Here is an 11,166-nt window from a genome sequence, read left to right on the forward strand (position 1 = left end):
GCACAAAACTCTGTGCATTGTTTTGGGGCTTTTTATTGTCACATTGACATAGGATGGAACAAGAGCATTGTGGGCCAAATGTCATGTTCCCTCACCCCTCATATCCTGGTGAATCCTTGTAAGAAGAGTACATCCTACCCATTGCAGTATGACTGGGGAAGAGAAACTGTTAATGTGAAAAATAATGACTCATGAGGTTTTGTTGTGTGTGTGTGTGTGTGTGTGTGTGTGTGTGTGTGTGTGTGTGTGTGTGTGTGTGTGTGTGTGTGTGTGTGTGTGTGTGTGTGTGTTTAAGGTAAGGTATGTATTATCATATAGCTAGCAGAACCCTATGATAAAAATACCATGAGAGAAAAAGAAAAAAGAAAGGAAGCCTTTTATTTGTGCGCTGGTTGAAAGAGCTCAAAATGGGAAGTTCAATCGGGAATGTCTTGAGATGTTGTAAGCACCTGGTGCTTAAAGAAAAGAAGAGAGTAAAATGAGTTTAACAACTTATTGATTTATTCCAAAAATTTGATTGGTTAAACTTACCATGGATTATCTGAAGATAATTGTCGACTTTGGAATGAGGTTGTCCACAAAGTCCTGTTCTTGGTTTTGAAATTTTATTACAACCAAATCAAAAGACATCCAATGATGTGTGTTTTTTTGCATTTTGTTGCATCTAATATTGAAAGCTGTTTCTAACCACTCAATGACTGACTCACTGACTGATTGACTGATATTAATGTTCGGTACCTTCCAGGTGACTTAGAAAGCTGAAATTTTGCGTGCCGACAGAAATCAAAGCCGATACAATGGGGAAATCACAGAACCATGGGAAAGTGTCTGTAAATGAAAATATAAATAAATTAAAATTAATAGATTAAAAAAAACTAAATGCAGGTGAGTGACCCGCGACAACGGGGAAGCGCGGTAATTTTGCATACCCATGGACATTGAAGCCGATACACCGGGAAGATTCGCATCCGTGTCTGAAGGAAGCGGTTCAGCTTGGCAGTTTTATTATGAAATTTGCAAAACCGAGACATGAACGAAACCATTTGAAATTACCCTTTGGAATTGCTTTTTAGAATTACCTTTTATAACCATTTAGAATGCTTTAGAATAACCCTTTAGAACCCATAGAATTACCCTATAGAACCCAATAGAATGACCCTTTAAAACTACCCTTTAGAACTCTTTAGAATTACCCTTGAGAACTCTTAAGAATCACACATTAGAACCCTTTAGAATTACCCTTTGGAACCTATTAGGATTACCCTTTAGAACTCCTGAGGATTACCCTTTAGGACTCTTCAGGATTACCCTTCAGAACCCTTTCGAATTACCTTTTGGAACCCTTCAGAATTACCTTTTAGAACTCTTTAGAATTACCCTTTAGAACTCCTTAGAATTACCCACTATAATTACCCTTTGGAAACCATTACAATTACCCTTTAGAACCTTCCAGAATCGTTGAGAATTACCCTTTACAACCCATTAGAATTATCCTTCACAACCCATTAGAATTACCCTTTAGAACCCTTCAGAACCCTTCAGAATTACCCTTTAGAACAAACTTGAATTACCCTTTAGAATTACGAGTGGGCCCATTGGTCCATTGGACCAAATTTTCATTGGTCTTCAAGGCCTTGTTTCATACTTGCCTGCTGGACTGCTTGAGTATTAGCTTGCCTTTCACCAAGTACAGATGTGCTTGGGCCAGGGTGATTATACAGGGTGGTGCAGAGCCGACTGATACATTTGGAGATGCGATAATTGAAACACACAAAGTTTATGTTCAAAGCTTGCAATTTTATTATGTATGGTTGATAACATCAGGAAGGTGGCCTCGACCAGTTGTAGTGCATTGTCTGAGAAAAATGGTCCCACAATCTCAAAAATTTCCACCCCACCCCTTGGACAGGAGAGCGGTCTGAAATGTGTCAGTCGGCTCTGCACCACCCTTTATGTTCATTATTATTCTTGCCAAAGGATACTTCTGTTGTTATTGTTACTATTTTTTGTATTCATTAATATATGCTTTGTTATAATGTTGTCATTGTTTTTATTAAATATTTTTGGAAATAGAATGTCATGCTGTGGAAGGACCTATTAAGTTCCCCTCTACACTTTAACATGGCGTGCATATAAAACATGGGAATTATTCCTGGTTCTTTGTAGTTAATTAGCCTAATCAACTCAGGAGATCATGATCATCATTTCAGTGTCTCTTGCTCTACATCAGAATGCTCCAATAGAACTCCACAAAAACAAAATAGGTGCACACACGCACACACGCACACACGCACACACGCACACACGCACACACACACGCAACTCATTCATTTATAGTAAAGTCTTAAAGGGTCTACAGGGTCTTTGGGGTCTTGTAGGTCTTTTGGCTCCTCTAGTTCTTTAGGCTCCTCGGGGTCTTTTGGGTCTTCAGGGTATTTTGGGTCATCTGAAAATTTTGAGTCTTTTGGAGTTCTCTTGGTACACATGAACTTTTGGGGCATCTGGGTCCTTTGTGTCTTTTGGGTCTTCTGCGTCCTCAGGGTCTTTTGGGTCTTTCGGGTCTTAACACAGTGTTTCTATGGTGTCTCTACGAAAACTGGATGAGGTGTGTGTGTGTGTGTCCTCCATACATCCATCCATTGGGACCATACTCTGTACAGAGCATTGGTGCTGCCAAAGCAGTCTCCTTGGCTATTGGGTACAATACTGGATGGGTCGTCACTCCGACACAGGATACCAGCAAGCTGGTACTCATTTTGCTGACATCAGAAGGATGCCAGGCTGAGTCAACCCCTCCTGGTATTAATTCAACAGCCACGTGTGTCCTCCATAACACCAAAACCATGAAACTTCGCAGCCTGAAACTTTGCAAACATACTAAGGGAACTCCAAGGAAGTGCATGAGTGAAAAGGCAAAATACATTTGATGATTACAATGAGTAAAAAATGTTTTCAGTTGTTGCAAAGCAATGAATCGCCACATCATGACAGGATAGCCGAGAGGTACGCACCCTTACTTTAAGCTGTCGAGCATGGGTTTAAATACTGGCCCAGCTATAAAATGGCATCCCAGGGTTTCACAGGCAGGGTGATTCATCAATGTGTGTTCCGTCTCTTGGATGGACATTAAGCTGGACATCACATCAACCAGAATCCTTCCTCCCCTCTCCCCCTCTCCCCTCTTCACTCTCCCCCTCTTCACTCTCCCCTTCCCTCACTCTCCTGTCTCCATCTCTCACCCCTCTACCCCTCCCAACCCCCCATCTCTCTCTCTCACCACTCTCTGACTCCTCTCTCTCTCATTTCTCTCCCACCGCTCTCCCACCCCTCTTTCTCTCATCCCTCTCCCACCCCTCTCTCTCTCACCACACTCCCTCCCCTCTCTCCCTCCCCTCTCTCCTCTCTCTCTCTCTCTCTCTCACCACTCTCCCACCCCTCTCTCCCACCCCTCTCTCCCACCCCTCTCTCCCACCCCTCTCTCACACCCCTCTCACACCCCTCTCACACCCCTCTCACACCCTCTCACACCCTTCTCACACCCTCTCTCACACCCCTCTCTCACACCCCTCTCTCACACCCTCTCACACCCCTCTCACACCCCTCTCACACCCCTCTCACACCCCTCTCACACCCCTCTCACACCCCTCTCACACCCCTCTCACACCCTCTCTCACCACTCTCTCACCACTCTCTCACCACTCTCTCACCACTCTCTCACCACTCCCTCACCACTCTCTCACCCCTCTGCCACCCCTCTACCACCCGTCTACCACCCCTCTACCACCCCTCTACCACCCCTCTACCACCCCTCTACCACCCCTCTCTCACCCCTCTCTCACCCTCTCTCACCCCTCTACCACCCCTCTACCACCCCTCTACCACCCCTCTACCACCCCTCTACCACCCCTCTTTCTACCACCCCTCTACCACCCCTCTTTCTACCACCCCTCTTTCTCTCACCCTCTCTCACCCCTCTACCACCCCTCTTTCTCTCATCCCTCTATCACCCCTCTCTCTCTCCTCCCGCTCTCTCTCTCCCACCCTTCTTCCTCCTGACCCTATCCCTTTCTCTCTCTCTCTCTCTCTCTCTCTCTCTCTCTCTCTCTCTCTCTCTCTCTCTCTCTCTCTCTCTCTCTCTCTCTCTCTCTCTCTCACCCCTCCCCCTCTCCCTCCCCTCTCCCTCCCCCACCCCCACCCCTATCCCTCCACATGCTGTATTGACGTGTTGTTTTAATGTATCCCATTTTGTTCAATCTTGTACAATCCCCTTCTCCCTCCCCTCCTCCCCCCCGTTCTCCACAAGTCCCAGCACCAAACGCAAGTCTAGAACTCCTCCCCTCATGCTTACTACCTCCTAAACCTCCTCCCACTCTCCACTTCCCCCTCCCCTTGCCTCTCTCTCTCCCATCCTCCTCGCTCCCACCCCGTCTAGGCGTGTATAGTGATATTTGGTGAGGGGTCGGTCTCCCCACCCCACCCACACTTCCTCATTCTTTCCCCCCTTCCTTGCCCCTCCTAGATCCCCATCCTCCTCCTTCCCCCATTGCTCTCCTTTCTCTCCCCTCTCCTTCCTCTCTGTCCCCCTCCTCTCCATCCTCCCTCCCTCCTTCCTCTCTCTCTTCTATGCCTCCCCTCCCTCCCTTCCCTCCCTCCTCGTTCTCTCCTCTATTCCTTCCACTCCCTCCTCTCTTCCTCTTCTCCCTCTTTCCGTCCCCCTCCCTCCTAATATTCCCATCAGCAAAGTGACAGGTTGTATTTGCTGGTAGTTAATAATGCATGATTTAGTGGATCATAAAAAGGCTGTTGAACATGAGCATGATCTTGTTTCAGCAGATATACCCGCATTACCAGTGTGTTAAGAGCGGATCATCATGGTGAGGAGAGGCATGGTGAAATAGAAGCCAAAATCCTGCATTTCAAATGGTGGATTGGAAGCTAAAAGTCCTACACCACAAGGAGTGAAATCAGTCCTGCACCGCAAGTAATGAAATGGAACCTGCACCACAAGTAGTGAATTGGGAAGCCAAAAGTGTTGCACAAGTATTGAAATGGGAGCACCCCAAGTAGGAGAATGACTCTCGGGATGACATGTCCACTGTAATGTGTTTGTGTGTGAATCAGACAAAGGAACATGTGTGGTGAACACGCCACGCCGCTTCTGTAACCTGCTGATTCAGATGGCGGAGTGGGGGAGGAAGGAGCAATAGAGATGCCATCTGCCGTGCATTACGCCAAGCCCGGTAAAGCGGCTCCACTTCCCACACGAATCGCAGGCATCCGCCCTGCCCAGCCGCGTCCGCACCGGGTGATGTTGGTGGGCGGTGAGCGATAGCCGGACCATGTTGGAGTGGACTAGGCATGAGCGAGATCCATACAACAGGGGAGTGGAGGCAAAGCATTCTTCTGCTGAGAAACGCGTTACAGACGTCTTCTCGGCTGCTACTGCCAGTGCCATGGCAGGGGTCTGCTGTTTAGCAAAAAAAAAGACGTTTTGTTGATTTTGGCAAAAGTTCATGGTTGCAGAAAATTCTGTTTTAAGATGTTTGGAGTTAGTACAGCACGCTATGTTTGACTTTGCGAGGTGATATGCCAATAAATAGGAGGCGGAATTTCAAGACGTCGCTCGTCCGACCGATTCGTGAGTTCAAGGGTGCCCACTAACGGTGCTGTTTCTGCTCTTGTTCACACAATCCATGCAATGCTCTGGGGCAAGCACCATTTCATTTCAAACTAGACGGGCACTCGGTGGAGTGCATATCTTCACCAAAATTGAATCAATTATTCCTTGTCAAACACCAAACATACCCACCAAGTTTCAGGTGAATTCATCCACAACTTTTTGAGATATCTTGCACACAGACAAACAGGGGTGAAAACATACCCTCCGGCCAACTTCGGTGGAAAAGGTAACAATATCCCTGAAAACAAACCACGAAGCTTTCCATGCCACATAATCAGACAAAGGTAAAACCACATTGCAGGCTTAAAGTTGCTCGCATTGCATCAGGTGCGTGCTTCACTTGCTCATCAACGGAATGAGGAGCACTGCCAGACAAATAAATGTCACAATGCTGAATCATTTGCCGTACCCATCCACTGAAAAACCGAAACTCTTACGTTGCTGTGGTTGTTGTTGTTATTGTGAATGGTCTTAATTGACAAAAAAAATCAGCAGCAACCAACTTTATTGGGTTTTGTTGAATGTCAAAGCTCACGATCGACATTTGAACCATCTGATGCGGGGTGTGCCAGTATCAATGAGTCAAAAGTGTTGCAATGCCGTTGTTTTTCGTGCGAATACATAGATGTGTGCGCTCTGGTTTCGTTAAAGTTGGTAAACACTTGTGAAAAAAGAACATCTGGTTTAACAGTCCCCAGGAGATCTACAAAATAGCATACATACTGTACTCGGAGACGGTCATCATGTTCTCACAATGAGATACACAATCGTCCAACGTTGGTTCATTTCTCAAGATAATTATGCATATACGTGGGAAGAAAAAAAAAAACACTAAGATAACAAACATATTGGCGTGTCTAAGTGTCTTAAGGTTCATCCTGAGTTCTGACAACATGATGAAGTGCACCCTTACCCTTACCACCTGTAAGCTGTAAAGATAGAGGCACCTTCTGATGTTTCTTGAGTAATAGATTTTTGTAAGAGAATTGAGCTTAATATAAGTAAACAAATCAATATACCAACGGGAATCTTGAGACGAGCCCGAAGCGAAGCAGCGGCTCCCCGTGGGCAGTTGTTACGCAGAGGCGCAATCATCATGAACATCAGAGTCGTCGCTACGCGTGAGCAAACTCAGGCACTGCTGTCAGCTTTATACTCTCACTCTGTCGTTGTCGGTGCACGGCTTCGAGCCTCCCGGCCCCGATTCCGTTGCTGTATCGTCGGGTGCATATGTGTTACACGTGTAGTCAGGTGCTTTCGGTCCGGCGGAGTGGTGTACGCAGAGGTAGCGCACTTTCCTTTGAGCTGTGTAATCTGGATTCGATTCCAAACACGGCTGGACAGACTGTCGTTTTGGATATATAAAGTCTGCAGACTTATTTTTAAATACACCCTGTATGTCGCTGCCACCTCCGGTGGAACGTCATGCCTGGCAATCGGATTCGTGAAAGGCTCGGGACAAAAACGTTCCATGGCCGACCCCCAACAAGAAGATGTGAATAATTGGAGCAGTTAGAGGTAATGGTCCACTCTGGTGACTTAGGATCAATTTTCAGCACTAACGTTAGTATTTCATGTGCAGCCTGTGGCTGCTGGTTGCATCATTGCTGGAAGCACGACTGTGCCGCTGATGCAGTTTCCACCTGTTTCCAATAAGCTGGCACTCATTTTGCCGACCTCAGAAGGATGACAGGCTGAGTCAACCAACCTAGTGCTATTTAATGGGCCGACAAGGGCTCCAACTCAAGACCATAAGATTTTAACCACCTTAACCGTCGAGCCAACCACGAGGCTCATTGGACGAATAAAAGAACCAAACTCTTTTGGGTCCTTGTAATTAATTTTAAGCGAGTCAACCATATTGTTCAGCATCCCCAGGTCGCCATTCGATGTTCCATGCAAATATCACCCGCACCCTCTAAAGCAGTGTTTCTCAAGGTGGGGCATAGCGATATTTTGGTGGGGCATGAGGATTCAGAATTAATGAATTCATAATATATGATCGCTTTCGAGAGAAAGAGAGGGAGAGAGCCAAGAAAAATCGAGTGGAATTCACGAAACGTGGTGATTTAAGGCTGAAACTGACAAAATTGGTTCCTCGAATCAAACAAATCTGCAGCCAGCGTCAAGGGCAGGGTCAATTCAAGTGAGTAGCAATTGAATAAAATTTGCAATAAACTTTTAATAAAGCATTTTGAATACATATGTAGTAGATACTGTAGTGTCTCCTCCAATCATGGTGGGACGTAGGATTTTTTTGAAAATCAAAGTGGAGCGTGGGACAAAAAAGGTTGAGAAGCACTGGTCTAAAGGGTTTTGGCGGCGGTGTGTGTGTGTGTGTGTGTGTGTGTGTGTGTGTGTGTGTGTGTGTGTGTGTGTGTGTGTGTGTGTGTGTGTGTGTGTGTGTGTGTGTGTGTGTGTGTGTGTGTGTGTGTGTGTGTGTGTTGAGATTGTTGACTTGTGGTGACGAATGGTCATCTGCCTTCTTTGATTGTGATGTCCTTCTTGCATGGATACTAAGACAAGTTCAGGAGGACTCCTCCATTAGTGTATTGATGGTTTGGATCCAAAAGGCCCTCATGTAAAACGTGGGATTTTATCAATAAGGTAACGGTCAACCACCTGCCCATCGGTGGCACACACACGATGAACGACCCTGACACTACGTGCAAATGGACCAGTTTGGTGTGAACACCTTTGCATCATTATACGTCGGTTGGAGGGGGTTAGAGAGAGAGTGAGAGAGGGGTTGGTCGATGGTGTACAGTCACATAACGCCGCTTGCAGACGATTTGCAACAGTGAGTGCAGGCGACGGGATGGCTGTGTTTGTCACGGTGCGAGTGCGACAAGCAGGCTGTGGATGGTGCATCAACGTCCGCCCATCGTGAACGCAGACCCGCGTTTTGGACTATTGATAACACGAGAAGGCATTAATTAGCAGCCATGAATCCATTAGCTCCTTTTAATGTGAATTATTCCCTTTTATGCAAATGAATTTTACAGGCAGCTCCTGGCAATTCCTTTGACGTTAAATTGCGCATTTTGATCTCGCGTAGTCACGGCAGGTTCACAGACAAATGGGAGCATTCGAGTCAAAGCAAGGGAAACGTGCGTCTCCGCAAGACCCGAAAACGCTCATACACACAGAGCGTGGATTTACGAGGAGTACTCCGCAATTCATCATCATTTGACGTCATCACTCACGTGGCCTTGACACTTTCAAAAAGTTTTTTTTTTTTAAACCTTTCATGGGATTTGATGAACTTGGACAAGGTTATTATTGTACGTTGCTCATTCCGTCATTCCATCGTGTGTGTGTGTGTGTGTGTGTGTGTGTGTGTGTGTGTGTGTGTGTGTGTGTGTGTGTGTGTGTGTGTGTGTGTGTGTGTGTGTGTGTGTGTGATCTCGTCAGGGGTCCGATGTGAAAATATCCCTGAATCGAGATTCCTGTAAGGGTCGGAAAGTGCAACAGGATGATGTGGAGGTAGGGCAGGACATGACTTTCAAAATGACGTACGAATGCTAAATGAGGTATTGTGTGTGTGTGTGTGTGTGTGTGTGTGTGTGTGTGTGTGTGTGTGTGTGTGTGTGTGTGTGTGTGTGTGTGTGTGTGTGTGTGTGTGTGTGTGTGTTGGTTAGTCGAGAACTAGAAGTCACATTTTACATTGCTCGGACATTCCGTGGGTCCCTGTTCGTATATCTTTAAAAAAAAAACACACAAATGCAGGATGCTTTAACTTTTAGCAACATATGCAAAAATCGAGGAATATCCTCTTGTGGCCCCAGAACCAAACGAACAATATATTTATAACAGGCCGATCAGCCCTCATAGCTCCCACCTCCCCCCCCCCCCCTTCCAAGCATTATTAAAAGTAAACATCATTGTAAACTTACTCTGAACATTCAAAAGCTCCAGATATGTCCTTCCAATTAGTGTTCAGAAGCACCTGATCCAAAAAAACCCAGTTCATTTACTGGTAGTGATCAGTCGGGGGTTTATTCAGCAAACGCCGGTCCACTCGGTCCTTACACCTGTCCACTCGATCCTTACACCTGCCCACAGTCGGGAGTTTGTATGACGAGCAGGTGCCCGTTTGGCGACCTGAGAAACTTTTCCAATTCTTTTGTTGTGCAGAGGCAAAGACAGCCTTTTCTCTCAGGTACTTTTCCAAGTATTTTCAACTTATTTTCGAAGCTTTGTGATCCATTTTAAGTAACAATACTTATGTCCGACACAATATACTTTATGATGCTCTGAACGCCGACATCTGGAGTTTCTGCGCATGCACGACGAGCGTTTTGGGATTGGAATACTTCATTTCGAAAGTCTCCTATTATCTCTGAGCTGTCTGGTCTGGGTTCGATTCCCGAGCTGACTATACATTTTGAGATTGGTGTTTCGTAGGCAGAGCGTTGAATCATCGTTGGACAGTCCTTCGGTTGGATGCTAAACTGGGTGTCCTGTCTGCCAACATTAGTTGGTGGACGTTAAAGATCCCACGGTGTCTTTCACAAAGAGTTATTCATAGCTATCGCCAGCACCTTGAACAAATTACAAATTCTTCTCACCTTCCATAGTACGTCAAGCTCAGCCATCCGGTTCGTGAAAGACTTGGGCCACAAATTTTCCCCTTCCGACCCCAAAATAATGTGGTAATAATTATGACTGGTAAAGTAGTAGTAGTAATTGTCATAATTGTAGTTGTCTGGTAGTGGTATGACTGGTGTTGGCTTAATGGACTTCCGGTTCCGGGTTTGGAGCGACGAGAGGTCTCCTTCGGGGCTCTCTGCTGACGTTCTCAAAGTTAAGTTTCCGGTCGTTATTTGTCCCGTTTTAACTGTTTAATTTTCTCACCTACATGTTACTGTGTGTTCCTAGTTCGGTTTTGTTTCAAAAATCGTGCATTTTGTGTTTTTTTGTCGACGTTCTAACCGGGTGTTTGAGGCCCACCGGTTCCCCTCGGTGTTCGATCGTTTTTTTTTTTTCTCCCCATTACCTTCAATTTCGATCTTCACCATTACCTTCAATTTTCATCCTCCCCACTTTCCTAACGTCCCCCATTCTCCCAACTAATCTCTATTTCTTATCTTAAAAATAAAAAACCCAACAACACGCGAACCTTCTCCCGATTCTGCTTCTTCTTCTTCCTCTTATCTTCCTCCTCGTCTTCTTCCTCGATTTTTTTTTCCCGACAACACTTCCATGACCTAATCTGTTGAAAACTCTCAAACATTAATAATAACAACAAAAACGATCTTATAATGCTTCATCTTCCTCTCTCTCACACATGTGGTACTCTTTACTGCATCATAATGCACTACTCTTCTGCTATTTTAACAGACCGCTCTCATTTCGAGCTCTCCTTCATTCCTTGCCTAAAAAATCCAACTATTACAGCGTTTCTTCTCTCCATTCTCTGAATTCGCCTTCATTGCATCCATCAAGAATTGTGTTAAATCGCATCTCTGACCTAAAACTTTTAG

The 11,166-nt window shown here is 45.6% G+C and overlaps 1 long non-coding RNA gene across 3 annotated transcripts in view; it reads left to right on the forward strand.

The window, feature by feature from the left end:
* The window catches only part of LOC147030392 (uncharacterized), a 137,015-nt gene extending 129,593 nt beyond the window's left edge, over positions 1-7,422 (forward strand). For all 3 annotated transcript variants that reach the window (XR_015056337.1, XR_015056339.1, XR_015056338.1), the window contains 2 exons: positions 4,834-4,981; positions 5,122-7,422. This is a non-coding gene — a long non-coding RNA (uncharacterized LOC147030392). The remainder of the gene's footprint in view (positions 1-4,833; positions 4,982-5,121) is intronic.
* The last annotated feature ends 3,744 nt before the right edge of the window (positions 7,423-11,166 follow it).

This window comes from Eptatretus burgeri, chromosome 3 (assembly GCF_056783735.1).
Source record: "Eptatretus burgeri isolate ZD-2024b chromosome 3, Ebu_testis_v1, whole genome shotgun sequence".
NCBI lineage: Eukaryota > Metazoa > Chordata > Myxini > Myxiniformes > Myxinidae > Eptatretus > Eptatretus burgeri.